This window comes from Neophocaena asiaeorientalis, unplaced genomic scaffold (assembly GCF_003031525.2).
Source record: "Neophocaena asiaeorientalis asiaeorientalis breed wild unplaced genomic scaffold, Neophocaena_asiaeorientalis_V1.1 scaffold59, whole genome shotgun sequence".
Lineage (NCBI taxonomy): Eukaryota > Metazoa > Chordata > Mammalia > Artiodactyla > Phocoenidae > Neophocaena > Neophocaena asiaeorientalis.
Genome location: NW_020174268.1, coordinates 6,737,212 through 6,755,960, shown reverse-complemented (window position 1 = coordinate 6,755,960; position 18,749 = coordinate 6,737,212). Strand labels below are relative to the sequence as shown.

Genomic DNA, 18,749 nt, shown 5'->3' with positions numbered 1-18,749 from the left:
GAGAAGTACATTCGTTATCATTAATCATTAATTGTATCTCATTTATTCATGCATATTAACCTTTTATAAATGTATTGGCAATGTGAAGAAAAAATTTAAATTTAAGAACAAAAAGCAAGTGGACTAAGATATCCAGAACTTCAAAACACCAGCCTAAATATTAGGTCCCAAAGTTCAAATATTAATTTTATGCTGACAAGTGATATAGTTGATTTTTTCCTCAGTTATATTAAAATATATATCACATACAGTAGAGTATGGACCAGTCATAATATATTTCTAGGATTTTAGCACGTTAAAAGAATTAACGAATTAAAAAAATTCATTGTGAGTAGGACCCAGGCATCATGGTTTTAAAGCTTTATAGTTGATCTGTATCTGGCCAAAGTTGAGTGACCTAGAGCATCATAGCACATAAAAAGGCATTCAATAAAGAGCTGAATGATTGAGAAAAAAAAATTTTTTTTAAGAATACTGGATTCTCTATTTCAACTTTCTAATACTGTAAAAGCTATTAATAAATATTCTCATTTAAAAAGTAATCCATGTGTTTATTATAGTGTTTATAATATCAAAAGATTGAAAGTTTTTAAAGTGTCCAATAATGAAAAGCTGATTAAATAACATGCTGAGTGGAATACTATGCAGCTGTTTAAAATAATGTAATCAGTATTTTAATGAGCTAGAAACTTCATGATTAAGTGAAAAAAGGTTACCAAATAGTGTGAACAGACTCATTAAAAGAATACATATGCTAAAATGTTATTACTGGTTCACTGTGGATGTGAGATAAATCTTACTTATTCTTGTTGGTAAATAAGCATGTATGATTTTTGTGAGTGAGGGGGGGAGTTTGTTTTTTGAAAAGGAGAGAGAGCTCCTTGAAAAATAAAAACAGTTACTTGCAGCAGCCTTACCTCCACTTAATCACCTCCTTTAGAAATCTGTAAATGGAAACCCTAAGTTCCTCTGGGTTCAGGAAATTTAGAAGTGATAATGAAGAATTAACTATCATGGGAAGGACTGAACAGGTAATTTCAAAAATCAGATAACTTTAAAATCAGCTTCAGGGGAGCAATCTACTCTGTGCTCTCAAAGGAATGGTGAAAAGGAATTCAAGAATCACTTCTTGAATTCTCTGTTGAGAGGTTTTGCTGTCTTTTCCCCGGTCTTCCAGCCCCCAAAACCTCAAAAGGTAAGTATAAGAAAAGGAGTAGGTATCTATTTTAATTTTGAAACTATATTAATAAGCTGTAAAGAAAAACAAATCTGGTTTATTTTATAGTTACAGATATTTAATAGCACAGTGAAACTGACTTTCAGATCTTAAAAGGATTTTTGTTTAAAATGAAGTTTGTTTTAATTTTTCCCAGCATAAAAATAATGTATAGGCATAGAAACCTCGAAAAAAGCAAAAAATTGTATTTAAAAATTACATTTTTACCATCCAATGGCAACTATTATTAGCAGTATATTGTTTCCTTCTAGTTGTGTAGTTGGATTAACAAATTTATTTCTTAATTCATGACTATGCCAGAAACTGGAAAGAACATCACCCTCTGGAAAAGAGATATGAGATATGCTCCTGGCTCAAAAGGTTTTTCTTTACATTTATCTACAATACAGTTGATCCCCAAACAACATGGGTTTGAACTGTGAGAGTCCACTTAATTTTTTTCAATAAATACGTACTACAATACTACACCATCTGAGGATGAGGAAGCGCGGGTACAGAGGCAAACTCTAAAGTTACACGTGGATTTTCAGCTGCAAGGTGGGTCAGTTCCCCTAACCCCCTTGTTCAAGGGTCAACTGTATACCCAAAAAATACCACTAATTTTATCATTTGTTCCATAATGTTTTACTGTAAAAATGCGTACATTTAAAAATTTTTTTTTTCTCAAAATATTTTAGTAAATTTGAGTACATGAGAAGATGCATCTTGTTTACCCTCTGGCTTCCTCTTTCACACCTGCATGTCATCCCCAAGCATACCTTTGCATAGTTTGAGAGCCTTTCTGAGGCAAGGGATGTCATTGAAGGGTTTTCATTGGAGAGAAAGAAAAATAATTACTGAAAATGTATCGCTCAAGATTTGCTGAAGGAAATCTAGGACCATTAGAGAAATTATGTGCTGCTTTTGTACCCCAATAATCACATCAAATTTATCAAAAAGCTGAGCTGGTGTTCTAAAATTGTGGAATTCACATTTGATATTCAAAAAACATTTACTAATTACAGACATTTCAGTTCAAACACATGGCTATGGTTATCAAAATGTAAACACAACACATATAAATTCATAGTGTATGACCTGTCTGTTACAGTGACCCATTTAGAATGTAAGAATAGTATGTCTCAACCAATTTCTCACATTTCAATATTTTATAATTTAACTAAACCTCTTTAACAGTTTTAGACAGGCAGGTTTAGAATCTGACAACTTGGCTAATCAAATAAACATTTGGGAGTCTAAAAATCTGACTCAGAGGGGTGTTTGTCACCAGAACTCACATATGGTACAGATGTCAAGTTAGACCCTCTGCTATGCCACTTTTGTCACCATTTTAGTGGGCATTGCATCCTTTGAAAAAATAGGGAAAGCACCCAAAAGTAAAGCCTCAGGTCCATAATAGTTAAACTATCAGACCAGTTTTTTGAATATAACTCTTCAGATGTATTTACCCCTAAAACCCAAGGAATTTGGATCTTTAAAAACTGATTACGTACTCTTTCTAAAAAGTTCCTTATAGTTATATTCTTCAGGAAAAAAATTTGTGATGAGTTTACAATACTTCTATATTCATTAAATTCCTTTTTTTAAAAAGAATTGTGGATGGTTTTTTGGGTAGTCAAATTGGATAATTTAGTTTGGAATTTAGGTAAAGATTCAACAAATTTCAAAACTAGCAAGAAAATTCTTCATTTATTTAGGGTAAACTATTGCTATATGCTAATAAACATGTGTTCTCCCAAATCATTGTTGATTGAAAGTCTTGGTTTGTATGGTTCATGTCAGGACACATGCAGACTATGGATGTGAACCAGTTTCAGAGGGCATTCAGAGAACTGAAAAAATATGAGATGTCAAGTGTCCTCAGGGGTGGGTGGAGGTATTAAGAAGCTTGCTTGAAAAAGAACAATATTGAGACTTTTATTCTGTATTGCAAAATATAGAAGGGCAAAACTGGGGAGATTGAGTTTCAGGGATGCAAATATAAACTCTTAAGCAAGGGATTTCTACTGACTGTGGATGTGTGTGTGCATTATGGAAATGGACTGCTTTACCAAGGACCTCAGAGCGATGAAATGGGGGCGGGGGAGGGAATAAGATTTAAAGACATCATTTGAGATGAAGAAAATCAATACATCAGCTTGAACAAATTCTTGCCTTTAAAATGAGCGCACTTGTGCTAACAATTTTTGACTAAAGGAAACTACAGGGATATTTCTAGATTTTTTGTTTTAGCACAGCTTTTACTGAAAACTATTATTTTAACAGAACTGACAGTATCTAAGGAAGGTGGTACTTTAAGAAGTTCAAGATCACGGTTTCAAGAAGTATGTGTCACTTGTCTGAAAACAAATAATGAAAATAAATGTTAATAAGTTACTGAAATTGGAACATAGTTTTTGAATACTAAAACTTATAAGTTGGCATTTGTTTTCAAGAAAGATTATCAAGGCTGTTGGGTAAATCCAGTATAGAACTGGATCATTAAGTTTTCATTTTCCTCTTAAGACTTCAGAGGAGAATAAAGTTGAAGAATTTGGATAAACTAACAGGAAGGAACCAATTCCAGAGAAATTCTTAATCATACCGTTTTGATTTGAAGAGAGTTGAATCATAGTGTCAATGGGACATTCTCTGATATTTATATTCCAGGGTGCTTGGATATTTCAGAAGACTGCTGCGCCATAGCTTGGGCTTAGAATTGCCACTTTTGGAATTCTCTTTCTGTAGTTAAATATAGGGGGCGGATTCAGCTTCAATTGGAGCTTTTCTTACCTTACTAGACACATAGTAGATGCTCATTTATTAAGTGGAGTGTTCCTAGGAAGATCAGTCTCACTCTGAAATTGGCACTGGGTCTAGTTGATTCTGTCATCACATATACAGGAAATAATCATTTTGTATATTCTTTGCCAGTCTTTTGAGCCTAAATCGTAGTTGAGACTTGATTAAGAAGTGTTACGCCTTGGCTGAGAAGATAGCTTTTATGACATCTTTTAATGCAGGCTTCTTAGTTTTTACAGTTCAAGTACTTTTCAGACTACTCTGGTTCTCTTTCAAATTTATATAGAGATTCTTGATAGGAGAGAATTATTAATACAGTAAGGAACATCAGCCCTGGCACATTTGTTAATGTTTATTTGCCCCTCTGGGAAATAGGCCTGTAAGTTTTTTTTTTTTTTTTTGAGTGCTTATTTTAGTGAAAGTGACCCAAATCAATCAAATCAAAACATTTAAATACCACCCCTTGGGTTGTGGATGAATTTTTTTTTAAGTACATATGGAAACCACTCAAGCTTTAGGTGCTATTAGTGACAGAAATAACTGCTGACACATTGTCCTTTGCCAGAAACTTTTACTTTTAAAAATCCTTTCAATTCTCATAACCACCTTATGGGGGAGATACGTCATTATTCCCATGTTATAAGGTAAGGAAACAATCACAGGGAAATAGCATGCCTGATGTCACGTAACTAGTAAGTGGGGGAGTCAGGATTCAAGCTCAGGTAGTTTCATTGCAGAGCTCATGCTCTTAATAATTATATCTACAACCTCTGTCCTATAGTTAACAAAAGGTAGGGGAGAGAAAACTAAATATTAAGGCCTAAAATGCTCAAAATGATAGTGATACCTTCCAAAGAATGTTAAGACTTTAAAATAGGTTTGTATGTGGAAGTACTATACTAAGCACAAATTCTCAAATATTCCATGATGGTGCTACTATCCCACTGCAAGGAGGCATGCTCTGAGAAGTGTGTTTTGGTAACACTGGACATGGGTGTTTATGTGTCCATGTCCTTCTGTATGTATGTGTAGTCCATGAACATACATGCAGCTATATGAATTCAGTCAGCCCTTAGTAGCATTGTCCTCCCCTGAGAAAACTGCCCCACCTAATTGTCCAGAGTAAGTCTACACAATCTATAGGTCATACTTGGTTGTACTGTTTTTAAGGTGTCAAAGCATCAAACAGCATTGTTCTCTTACTTCACATGTCTCTTTGGAAGCTAATCAAAATCTAAGAGAAAATAAACCTTTTATAACTAAAAGGCTGCAGACAAATTATACATTTAAATTGTAAACTTATTTTGCAGGTTACTTATTCCTAAGCTATGAGACATACCATTTTCTTTGTATTTTATGTTAATTTAAAGAATTGGACTTCTGGCAGGCTTAAAAATCTTTAACTTCATACTGTCTTAGAGAGCAATTGCAGGCAGTGTAGCAAGTTCTTACTGAGCCTTCAGAAATACTCTCGGGTATTGCCTCAGAAGGGCAACCTCCTCCCACCCCCTTCACATACACACACAGAAAATTAATAGCTCCCTTTTCTGTTCTATCATCCCTATAGTAGTTTCATTATTGCTTATGTTACATCATATTGTGATTATTTTTCTTATTTCTCTCTGATTAACCTGTAAGCTTAATAGGCTTGAGCCCAGACTATCTTAGCTCATTTGGTGACTGATATAGTAAATAGAGCCCGTGATCGCACATAGCACTCAGTATTATGTTACATCCCTTCCTTATCATGGAATACATTGATACCAATATTAGTATGGCTACTCAAAACAACTCACTTGTTAGATAGCCAGAAGATAGATCTTTTCAATGGAATCCTCCTAGGATCAATTAGGTGAAATTTCCAGATCACAAATATCAGTTTCATTGAAGGATCCCAAGGAAAGAGAAATGAGAAACATGAAATAGTTCTTGCCAGGTAGTAGCGAGTTTTATATGTGAAATAAGTCTTTGTGAAGGCTCTTTATCTCTTACTGAGATGATGCATTAGTTAAGGAATAAAAAATTTCACAGAGCATGTTTTATCTCCTAGGTAACAGACAAAAGAAACTGACAATATACCTTATGTAAGTCTTAGGAAAACTGTCTCTAGCAGATTGAAATTGTTTCCCAGATGTTCTTCCTGAAGTGTCACAAGAACACTATGGAGGTCAGGAATTCCAGTTAGCTTTGCTACCATCTCAAGAGTCAGGGTTTTTAAAAAATATTAAGTGCTTTTAAAAGGGTTAAAATTATTTAATTGCTGTTTTTCCCACTTCATCATTCATCTGACTGACCCTACAGTTGATTGCTTAAGACAGCTTTTAAAATCCAAGTCAACCTTGCTTAGGCCAATGAATTCATACCAGCTTGTATGTAAGAATACAACCAGAACAACTATTTGTGACTGCCTCTGTTTCTACCTCATCATGAAATAGTTCTCACTTTAATCTTTCGCACTGAGGTCATACGGTGTGACCTTTTTTCCTAGCACTGTATTTGTGTTCTTTTCTTGCTATCTCCCAGACTCTAAACTTTACCAGCTTCCTGAACCCACAGTACCCAGCCTCTAAATCCTACCTGCCTAAATCCATGTCATTCAGATGCTTTGTCCTACATTGGGAAATCATCTGGCTTCCGGGCTCTACTTTTGTTTGGAGGACCCAAGTATATTCCCAAATTAACTGAAGCTCTAGCCTTAATACTCTTGCTCTCAGGTCGATTTCACATGGTGGCCTCTGTTGCTCTTCATAGTTAATGCCTTCCAAACTAGGTTTGGCCTACCTGTCAACAAAATATTTGGGTGTATTATAATTAATAAATGTATGCATTGATAATATACCTGATATGTCTGCTACTCTAAGATTGTTTTTATCTTTAAGATGTTTTCTAAAATTAATTGCTCACTGCCAGTAATACTCATTACCCTTATTTTTAGATAAGGAAAAAGCCTAAGATACTGTTGCATTAGTATAGGATTTTGGCATCAAGATTCTAAATACAACACATGGCACAGTGTCAACAATTAGTTAGCTTTAAATAGATAATTGCTCAATAGAATTTATCCAGAGACCTATGAAAGGAAGCATGAGAATGATGAAATCATCTTATAACCTCATCTTCAATCCAGGCCTGCCTAATTGCTTGCCACGGAGAAGGCTAAAATTGTTGGAAATTCCTTTTTTTGGCTGTTTACTTTTCATCTTGTTTCATTTCCTGTCTTAGTATGATAATCTTTTTATATGAAATTGTGCTATTTAAATTTTCATAATTTTAATTCATGTGTAGAATGTGTAATTTTATAATTTGTGATACCTGATGTATTTCAAGTAACATAATTTCCTTACACATATAAGAACAACATTAAAATTAAACTGACACAGAGTAGATATCCAATAAACATTTAAATTAATATTGAATCAATTAATAAATTTATTTAACATGGTGTAAGTCAGAATTTTTAGAATTCTGTTATCGACAGTCTTATAACTTTTCAAACTTCTCTGTGTTTTCAAAGTGTTTACTTTTAATACTCAATGTTTTTGTATTTAATTTCCCACAGTTGAAAAGATGAAGCTTCTCATAGAAACAAAATAATTTTTTTAGATTAAATAATCCTTTTTAGACTGTTTTTGGTTCTGTTACTGGCTCCTAGGAAAAAGAAATTGCAATAAAATAGGCATTTCTAAAGAAATAACTTAGGATTAGGATTCCTTCAAGAATTCATACAAGAATTAAGAACACTGTAGAAAATCAAGTAATATAAATTAGAAGTGAAAATGTCCATTAGATTAATTTGATGATTCTAGACATGAGAATCTGTAAGTTATTTTCTATCATTTTGTCCTCATTTTTAAAGTCTCAGACAATGAAACTTCCATCACTTGAATCTCATTCAGTAATGTGTATACAGCTATTCATTCAACAAGTCACTTTGTTCAGAGGCATTTGCCTCTGATACTAGTATCTTCAATGTCATCAAAATGCATTTTATTAAGATGACAATTGAAAATTGTCATGTAGGAAAGCTTAAGCTTTCCCCCTGGTTTAGAAGACCATGAAATGAAGCAGAATAAAAATTTATAATTCAGTATAATAAAATTTGTGAATATTATCCTAAAGAAGTGTTCAGGTAGCTTGGTTACTTTGCCAGGGGAATGACAATGTAAACAGAAGCTTAAACTGTTCCTATCCTAGAGAAGTTAAATGTGGTCCTATTCAAATACTTAAAAATTGGCTTGGCTTGAATTTGTGTGACCTTAAGCAAATTGCTTTCTCCAAGCCTCAGCTGTAAATTTTAAGTAAGAGGTTGAACTTGGATCTGTTTTGTCCCAAAGTTTTATAATCCTAGAACAGAGTCAGCCTCCAATGTATTTATTTTATGAATAATTCTGTACGCTGACATACTACTCATTAAAGCAAAGGAAAAAAAGTTAAATAATCTTGTAGATTTATGTGGAAACCTTAGTTATCACCTTAGAATTTTGGATATTATATATTTAAGTTTTCCATTCTAGAAAAAAAATTAGATTTGTTTTTCCTACCCTTTTGTCAGATTGTCACCTTGACTGTATGAGACATGGCCAACAAAAGGAAAACAACCCCCATAGAAACTTGAAGAAGGAGAGGCACTCACTGTAAATGAAAAATAAGAAATCTTTTAATGTTTATCAGATAAAGAAAGCATTTAATTGAATTAATGGGACACTGGAGTACCAGATGATTTAGTTAACTGACGTTTACAATGATCTTAAACCTTGTTTGAATATTTTGTAAAACATTAATAAAAATTACAATATTTCAGTATATCAAACAGTATGCTGAATATTGTTAAATTTTATGTAAGGATCAAGTCATATAAAGTATTATGTAATAATAAGTATAGAAGTTTCGAAAGTAGTGTTTAATGTGCTTTAAGCCATAACATCCAGAGGGTGTTTGATTATAATTTTTCTTAAAGTTAACTTCTTTTTTCTTGAAGTAGAGTGCAAGAGACAAATTCAGGTTAACTAAGGATTCAATTTGAAGAATTCCAGTTTCCTTTAAGCAAAATTTCACTTTATTTCAAACTGAACAATATTATGTATTCATAATTTGACAACACACTCAAAAGGTGTACACTCTAAAGGATTCAAATTACAAACCTTTCAGTTATAATCTGTTGGTTGTAAGCAAGGCCATGTACTTGTAAGTTTCTCTTACTGCCAGAAATTGTATCAGAAGGGACTAAATTATCAAGAATGGCTACTGGTGTTTTGTTTTGTTTTGTTTTGTTTTTGGCTCTGTGGCATGGGGGATCTTATTTCCCCGACCAGGGATCAAACCCGTGCCACCTGCCATGGAAACACAGAGTCACAACCACTGGGCCATCAGGTAATCCCAAGAATGGCTACTGGTTTTGATCATGGTTATGTACATGAATGTGTGTTATATACTCTACCTAAGTAGAGTAGGACAGTTTTATTCATATGCAAATCTATTTTCAAATAGTGTGAAAAATCTGAGGTGATAATTTGAGGTGTCATATTCTGTAAGTGAGAGTGATTATAATTTCATCTCATCAAGAATAGTTATTATAATAATACTTAAAATGCCTTGAAAGTTTTCTGTTGGCATTTTTCAAGTGAGATAATCTTTTATTATTAAAGACCTATTCTATGCCCAGTACTTCACTATAGTCTAAAAAAGATGGTCACTGTTGGCAAAGAACTTCTGGCCTAAATGGTAATATTATACTAACTTACAGGAAACAACTAGAGAAGAGTGGAGTGTAATCTGTCTTGCTGATCTGAAGTGGCGATAGAAGCTCAAAGGAAATGTGGATTTGGATGACAGAGAAGACTTCTTAGAGGAGGTTGAAAATGAGCTGGGCTTAAAGAATAGATAGGACTAATTCAGTGAAATGAAGGGATTGGAGACTTACAAGTGCAGAAAACATGAACCAAAGGATGATCAAGTAGGAAGGAGTAAAGTAGAATTACTGGGTTGAAAACAGATTGGTATTGGGGAGTAGGTAGGGAGGTGAGTGTAACCATGTTTGAGATTGTTTTCCTTCCTTTGCATAAAATGCCCTAATTTCTAATTGAAGAAAATGAGAGTATATTCAGATTGCCTGCAGCCCTTAGAAAATCAAGGTGTGATGATTTGAAGAAAAAATCATGATTTGTAAGAAATGTTGGAAGGAATCTAGGCTTAAATTAGACGAGTTTACCTGAAATTTTGGGGGTCTATAGCCTTTAACTGAGCAAATCAAGTGAGAAATCTTGAGAGGCAGGGGTTGCATAGCCAAAAGTCTACTATCAGGGATATTTTTTGCCCAGGTGAGATTGACCTTATCACTATGACAATGATCACAAGTACCACAGTACTGTTGTTAAGCCAAATAAAAACACTGTACTCCTTTTCCAAACCTCTAATTTGCATACAAACCTTAGCCCAAGTTATGTCCTTTCCCTCATCTTCAGCTGTCTAAATATTCTTAGGCTATCTAGCCCCTGCAAGAAATTTTCCCAGTTCACTTTCCTTCCTCACCCAGAAATACCATTTCTCTCTTTTGTGCTCCTATACCTGACCTAGAACAATTAATACATCCTGCTTTATGGGCAGAGGCTATTTTATTTTGTATTGTATACTCTGCAAGTCTAACATAGTGGGTGCTTGATAAATGGCAGTTGGTTGCTGAAAATCAGTAGTGATTTGGTGATAAATTAATGTTCTGGAAAGGCTGAATACCAGCTAGATAAACATAGAAATGCCCAAGCTCTTGCCTGGTAGTTTAGAAGTTCTCCACCTTTTACTATTTCACTGCCCAGGGCTCAGGGCTCCTCTCATTCTATGCTACCTATTAACATTCAAGTCTTAGCTACCTTAAAGTTTTTTTTAAAAAATCAAAGCCAGAAACCTGTGGGTGGGGGTATGAATAGCTGGAAAGCCTATGAAATTTTGAGGGTTATAAATGATCTGATTGATCATCTAAAACTTTCCAACAAAGTATAATTTAACTGTTTCCTATTGGCTTTTATTTGTTGTCTCTCTGAGGAGATGGGAGATGGTAGTAGAATGAAAAGTCCTTACATTAAAAAATACTTTTCAAAAAAATTTTTTTCAAGAAGCATTGTTACCATAATCACAAAAATAAATGTACTGAACATCTGCTGCAGTTCTTTAAAGTGACTCTCTAAAGTTAATTGTATGCTTCTGAATCCCTCCGCTTACTAGAGCTACCTTATTGAGTGAAATGGGTTTTCTTATAAACTTTCTTGGACAATTTTGTAAGACAGTACCCAAGTCACACGAAAAAGCTTTCAGAAATCTCAGAAGGCAGAGAAAATTGTGGATCAAATATGTAGCATTTGTTTTCTGCTAGGACATTTAAGTCATATTTATAATGTGATAAGGATTTATTTTTATGTATCCTTAAGAGCTTTTATATAAAATCTATAGGACATTTATGTCTGATTTCCAGAACCTATATAAATATAAATTACATTTTTTTGAAAAGTCTAATGTTGCTGTTGGGTTGGGTTTGGCTTTGAGGGAGGTTGACATATGTGTTATACTTAACATTTAGCCAGAAGTCAGGAATTCAACCAGCAATTAAATAATGGTTCCCACGGTGAAGCAGTTTCCCCTCTACACTGATTTGCCTTATGACCTGTTTTCTAGGCACTTATTTTGACATCACCACTGCCCCCACCAAAAAAAAAAAAAAAAAATGTGAGAACTGACTATATCACGGGTACCTAGACCATGTGGAGAAAGGACTGAGACTGGAAGCAGAAAACACATTGTCCGTACAGAGCAAAGTGCCAGACAACAGCTCACTCTAGTAAAGGGCGATAAATGCCACATGAGATGGTCTCCTCAGTTCAAAACTGTAAGTAACTTTAGGGAATTGCAGGGGGATTAGACAGTTGTCTCTGCTGACTCAATAAAAAAATGTCTTCATTTTGTAATTTGTGGCCTATATGCTTGTAAATAAGATGCACTGAATTGTCAAGTAGTGGACTTTTCTGGTTTGTGGATGAGAAATAATAGAATGCAGTATTCCCCCAAAAGTAACTTGGGACCTTTGCCTTAAGACCTGAGACAAAGGTTACATGAATTTAGATAACCAGGTTAGAACTAAGTTATTGGGCCTTTGCCTAGATAATCAATTAGAGGACTTTTAGTCTTGATATAGCAAGGAATAGGGAGGTATTATGGCCTCTTGAAACAAAATAATGAAAACTTACAAAATAATGGAATTTTTGGAAATTAAATGTGGCTATACTATATATAGAAGGATTCTAAGAAAGTCTGTTGGCAAAGAAACTGGGCATGTGACTACTGTGGTGATCTAGGAGTGAAGAAAACTTGAACAGAATGGTGGCAATTAGAATGGAGATAAGAGAATAAATTTAAGATATTTCAAAAGAAAAAATTATAGAACGTCATGATGAGTTGGATAAAAGGGGGGGTGTCAAAAATTACACATTTTCTTTACTGGAAGACAATGATAGTATCACTGAAAGGAGAGAGTTAAGAGAAGATAGTTTGAGAAGGAAAGATTTTGAGTCCCATTTTTGTAATATTGAATTTAAGATGATATCCAGGCATTCCTTTTGAAATGCTTGGATTAAAAGTCGCTGAATATACAGAACTGGAATCCTATGTAAAAGTCTGGCTGGAGAGGTAAATTCATCAGTTACCCACTCAAAACTGATAAGGGTAGACAAGCTAACTGAAGTTCTTTATTAAAGACAGTATATCCCTTTCTTTTAAAAAGAAGTATATAAACACATACATTTACATTAAAAAATTATTTGGTTAGGTATGTAGTCTTAAATAAACATTTCCAAAATGGAATTAAAACTCTCCTTTTTTTCTTAGAGTGTCATATCTCAAGCTTGTGCCTATAGGAAAACCCTACACTGGTATCAGTTATGAAGGTCAGTGACTAAAATGTGTTAATTATTCTTTTCTTTTATAAATTTATTTATTTTATTTATTTTTGGCTGTGTTGGGTCTTAATTGCTGCGTGCTGGCTTTCTCTAGTTGTGGTGAGCGGGGGCTACTCTTCGTTGCGGGTGCATGGGCTTCTCAGTGCAGTAGCTTCGCTTATTGTGGAGCACGGGCTCTAGGGCACACGGGCTTCGGTAGATGTGGCGCATGGGCTCAGTAGTTGTGGCTCGTGGTCTCTAGAGCACAGGCTCAGTAGCTATGGCGCACGGGCTTAGTTGCTCCACAGCATGTGGGATCTTCCCAGACCAGGGCTTGAACCCATGTCCCCTGCATTAGCAGGCAGATTTTTAACCACCGTGCCACCAGGGAAGCCCCTAATTATTCTTGAAACTTACCTTTGCTTCTATTCATTAAACAAATATCTTTCCCAGTATTACATTGAGAGAATGAAATTGAGAACTTAAAGTCCAAATAATTCAGTCAGTTAAAACTGTAAAATTGACATGGCTTTAATTTCTCAAATGGAAAAGCAAGTAATTGAACTGTGGGAAATGTGCTGGTCTCCAGTTTCGAGACACAGTACAGCACAAAGACCTGGCATTCTGGCTGAAGAGTTATAATAATAAACAGAAATTTGAAAACCAGGAAGACAAGTTTTCCAAGAGTGCAACTGTGGCATTTCAAAAGAGATATAACAAGAAATTCCGGAAGATGGCCAAAAATAGGTTTAGATAATTGAGATTCCTTATTTGAATACTTGTTTTTGATGGAGAAACACAGTTAAGAGGAAATGAAGCTTCTGTCTAAGAGGTCTAAAATATTTTCTCCTTTTCACCCTAAATTGGGTTTGCTTCTGAAGAAAAGTGTTAGCCAAAAACAATCAAATAGGAATTCAGTACTGCTTAAATTGTAGCCAGAAGTTTAAAAAGTGACCAAATCAAAACAAAAAAAAATTTTTAATTAATTGAAAGCAAGTATTTTGATTTTCTAGGAGCTAAACCTTGTTTTATAGGATTCCTATTTAGAAAGTCAAAGTATCTTGATCTGTTTACCTAGTAATTACATGCCCATCATGGGACAGAAATACCACATTACTCTACGTTTTAAATTTCTAATACGTTCTACTTTAATGATACGTAAGGAAACCTAAAATGTTAATCTATGCCTCCAAAATGCCTTTAAAAAACTCAGTAACATGTCTTCTGAATATACCAGAGTCTTTTATACCATTTTACCTAAATCCTTGAACCATTTGATTAATCCGAATTCAGTGAACCTATGTCTTCAAGGCAGGTTATCCAGAACTGGGAACATTTGTTTCTGTATTTCCATCCTAGTTGCAACTGACTTATGTGCCTGGTCTGATGACTTCGACTATCTTTTCATGACTCCTAAATTATGGAGGTAAGTCAAGATTTAATATTGATTATAGTCATGTAACATTCATTCGGAATTTGTATTCCTGTAATATTTATTTAATTACTAAGCACTCGTAGCATTGCATTTTTACTAGCAAATTATGGTATATTCCAGTTTTGGCTGAGCTGTTTTACTCTGATTAAATGTATAATTTTGCATAACTTTTTAAAAAAAATTTATTTATTTTTGGCAGCGTCGGGTCTTCGTTGCTGCACGCGGGCTTTCTAGTTGCAGTGAGCAGGGGCTGCTCTTCGTTGTGGTGTGCGGGCTTCTCGTGGTGGCTTCTCTTGTTGTGGAGCACGGGCTCTAGGTGCGTGGGCTCCAGTAGTTGTGGCACACAGGCTCAGTAGTTGAGGCTTGCAAGCTCTAGAGCGCAGGCTCAGTAGTTGTGCCGCTCGTGCTTAGTTGCTCTGCGGCATGTGGGATCTTCCTGAACCAGGGCTCGAAACTGTGTCCCCTGCATTGGCAGGCGGATTCTTAACCACTGCCCCACCAAGAAAGTCCAGTTTTGCATAACTTTCGATTACTTAGTATTTCTATATACATCTAGACTTTCATCTCATTTTTTGTGTGATTACCCACATAAACTTCTAGTAGAAAATACCATGGATTTTTTTCTGTATTCTTTAACTTGAATCAACTCTTTCAGACTCTTTATGTAAAGTATACTCATCTGTCTTTGAATCTACTATAATTCTTGTTTTTCCAAGTGCCTGTTTACTGAGACTATAGTGTTCCAAATTTTTCAGTTCAGTTCAGTTAAGACTCTTAGTCCAGCCCTGAGGGGGAATATAAAGACCAATATAAAGCACAGTCCCAGTCCTCATCTTAAAAGAACTCATGGAACCTCAGACATTGCAGCCAGACTTTCTTGGGGTCTCTTATTACAAGAAGGGTAAGATAAACCTCTCCTGTTTGGCTTCCAACTTGGGAACTCAAAGACATTCGAATTCTTACCAGATTGTGAAATGAGAAAAGTAACATGAAATAGAAACACTTGGTAGTTGGTGTGTTTTATTCAACTGATAAAAAACCACTTTAAAACAATGATTTATGGATTTGAGGTGTTGGTGTGAAATCTGAAGGTGCAGAAAGCTCTGTATGATTAACTAAGTCTTAGGCACATTTCAGTTTTAGGAGCAAATTCCTATTTATTTTGCTGTATTTTGTTGCTTATTTATTCTGTGCCATGCTTAATACTCATTTCCCCTTCACCATGTAAGGTGTTAGCTTTTTATCTATTAAAGTATTTTGGGAGTTGGATCGACCTCATAGCTTAGATATATATTAAGACATTTTCTGAGCTCAGAAATATTGAGATGATGAGTCTTTCGGTAAAATTTGCACATAACTTTTCATCTCAGATAGATCCAATAGAAGGCCTAACAATTCATGACAAAGCTGTTCTGGGACCAAGCTGGTGAGTAATTATGGTTTTTATGATGTTGTTGATTTTCCAGAAATCTAAGTATTTTTAGTAATATATTTTCATCTCATCTCTATACTCCTTGAACTTTTGTTTAAAACAATAAGTTTGATGTCACACTGGTGTTTTCCACGGGTTCACTGGCTCCAGGAAGGTAATAAAATTTCCCAAATTTCTTTTTAAAAATTTTCTCTTAGTGGCTTTTACATTGCTAAGTGTGCTATTACAGAGTCAACTTCCCCAGCACACAGGAAAAATAAAAGTAGAATATGGGATAGTTAGAAGTCTTAGCAAGTTTTTGTTATTCCAGTAAGGTCTCTGTTAATGTGACCATTTCTGTTATTTATGATAGAGAACCAATACAAAGACTTATAAAACTAAGCTGACATTTGTCAGATGTAAACAGAATACAAGACAAATAGAAACAGCTTACAATTCCCTAAATCATATATTTCTCAAGCTGCTTTCCCTTGACCATTTTATATTACTTCAGGCTTCTGAATTCAGATATATTTTGAAAGCAGCCCGAATTAATTTCGACTTTAACATAACCTAAGGATTCTTTGTAATTATGACTTGTAGATTCTTTGTAATTATGACTTGTATATTAAATTCGAGAGTAAAATTCAACACCAGAGCATCTTTTCAGAAAATCTTTGTAGGGAGAACTTCCAACAACTTATAAGGTTACATTGTTGAGGTTCAAGAATAAGCTAAAATCTTTAGTGCCTTATCAGAAATGAAACTGTAGGTGATGGAAAGAGGCTGAAACAAACATAAGTGGGAGAATAGGGGAGACCCAACTATCACTGGTATTGTTAAGACTGACAAACCATGCTTTGTGATGACTCATACCTGTATATCTGAGATGGATTGATAGGAGTATAATGATTTGATAGACCAAAGTTTTCAGTTTGGTTGGCCAAGACAAGCTTCTGCCATTATTTTCTTATAATTTCTTATGATTTTCTTATAATCAATTCAGTCAAGAAGTTAAGTGATGCTCATATGAAGATGTTAAGGTCTTTTTTTTTTTTTTTCTAAAGCAGGCAAGAGTTTAAATTTGCCTGTGGTACATCTAACATAAGCCTGTTTTCTTCCAGCCATATGCCTGCCTCCCTTTCTAAAACAAGACTCTTTTGCGTGTCTTGACATACCAGTTACAGTGCCCCACTCTATGTTGGAGTGAAGACAAGAGGCTTATTACTTAGATAATCTTGACAGATGTGTCTCCAGATAATATCATCTCTAAAATATTTACTAAAATAAGAAACTCAATCCACTCTGAAAGTATACTTTTCCTAATGAATAATATACATTTTAAAATTTTGGTTATCTATCTCCTTCTGAAAACCTCTGGATTGTGAACCCATGACTTTTGAGGAACTGTTTAATTAAAGGCTTAAGTTATTTTAATTTAAACCCATTGTCAGTGTTATGAACTGTAGTTGTAGTGAGCTCTAGAAGGGACGACCTTATTTTGCTCCTTGCAGCTCCTTGGTCCCCAGTGTCTAGAATAGTATTTGGCACACAGTAGATGTCAATAAATATTTTCTGACTGAATTAATTAAACGTATATATACTACATGTTTCCATAGGGTAATGTTTCTATTAGCACATTAAAAAGAACATTTTATTTCTCATCTCAAGCTAATTTCCGGCAAGTGTGAATGACTAAGAACACATAATAGCAGTTTAAACATTTCCTGTCTTATTCCTTGCCAACCTGTAGTTACAGTATTTTTTGCTTCACTATTCTTTTAACCAGTTATCAGTTTTGAATCATCTTATCAGCAAAGCCGTATACGGAATTAAACAGTGTAACATATATAACCATGCCAACTACACCCAGCTAGTTAAATCACACGCATGCCCAAAACTTAGCAAACTAGAAATATTGTGCCCTCGAATATAATGCTAGCAAGGGAGCCAGGCCAGACACATCATCCCCAAAACTAAGATGACAGACTAAAACAACTAAGTTGGTTTTTTCTGCAGTAAAGAGAGGATGTGTGCCACCAAAAACAAAACACTCATTCATAAGGCTTTTTTCTTATTTGGGTCATTATTTTCCGTTGCTAACCTTAACGTTACTAATCTTGAAGTATTTTGCACTTTTCCATTATACATAATCTTTTGATGTACTATTAGGAAAAATATTTTTAAATCTTTCTTCCCTGCAACTTAGTACACAAATCTATAAGTAATTACTAGAAATTTCTGGAGTCTAATTTCTTTACTAAGTGTAGGGGTTTCACAGAAAGGATGGAAGAGTAAAATTTATGTCAGTATGAGATAATAGGCCATACTATGTCATAACATGCCTCCAACCCTGGCACACACACACACAATCTTTCAGGTATGGCTTTTTCTTCCTTTTTTAAAAAAGACCTCCCTGGTCTGATGAAAAGTAAATCTTCCTCCCACACCCAAACCCCACTCACCCAGTTTCCTCTCTACAGGTGACACATATCTTTGCTGAAAATTCCATGAATATAGATATATGAGTATTATATATCTTTCCGCAAATGGAAACTAGATACTGCATATAAAGTGGAAATATATTTTTCCACTTTATACATTGTCTTACACCTTGCTTTTTTTCAACTTATATGTATTTGACAATCCTTCCTTCTTAGTTTATAAACTGCTGTCTCATTCCTTTTAAAGGCTGCACGGTATTTCACTGTATGAACCATAATTTATACACATTACCTGTTGATGAACTTTGAGTTTACTTCCAATTTTTCGCTGTTATGATGATACACTGTCTCACTTGAATGTGAGTTCCTTGAGAATAAGGATTTTTGTCATGAGTAAATGTTTTAATTCTGAAAACTTAGTATAGTATTCAACAAACGTTTAACAGATGTTTTTGAATGAATGAATGGTACTTTTTAAAATGCTGCTCAACTGCTTCCACTCAATGTTTTTTAACCCTACTAT

General features: G+C 34.5%; 1 long non-coding RNA gene across 1 annotated transcript in view; it reads left to right on the top strand.

Annotated features, from left to right (window-relative positions):
• LOC112406596 (uncharacterized) overlaps positions 1 to 18,749 on the top strand; it is a 102,895-nt gene that overhangs the window by 71,627 nt on the left and 12,519 nt on the right. The window contains exons 10-14 of the long non-coding RNA XR_003004588.1: positions 1,538 to 1,774; positions 9,762 to 9,869; positions 11,681 to 11,891; positions 12,887 to 12,945; positions 14,296 to 14,362. This is a non-coding gene — a long non-coding RNA (uncharacterized LOC112406596). The remainder of the gene's footprint in view (positions 1 to 1,537; positions 1,775 to 9,761; positions 9,870 to 11,680; positions 11,892 to 12,886; positions 12,946 to 14,295; positions 14,363 to 18,749) is intronic.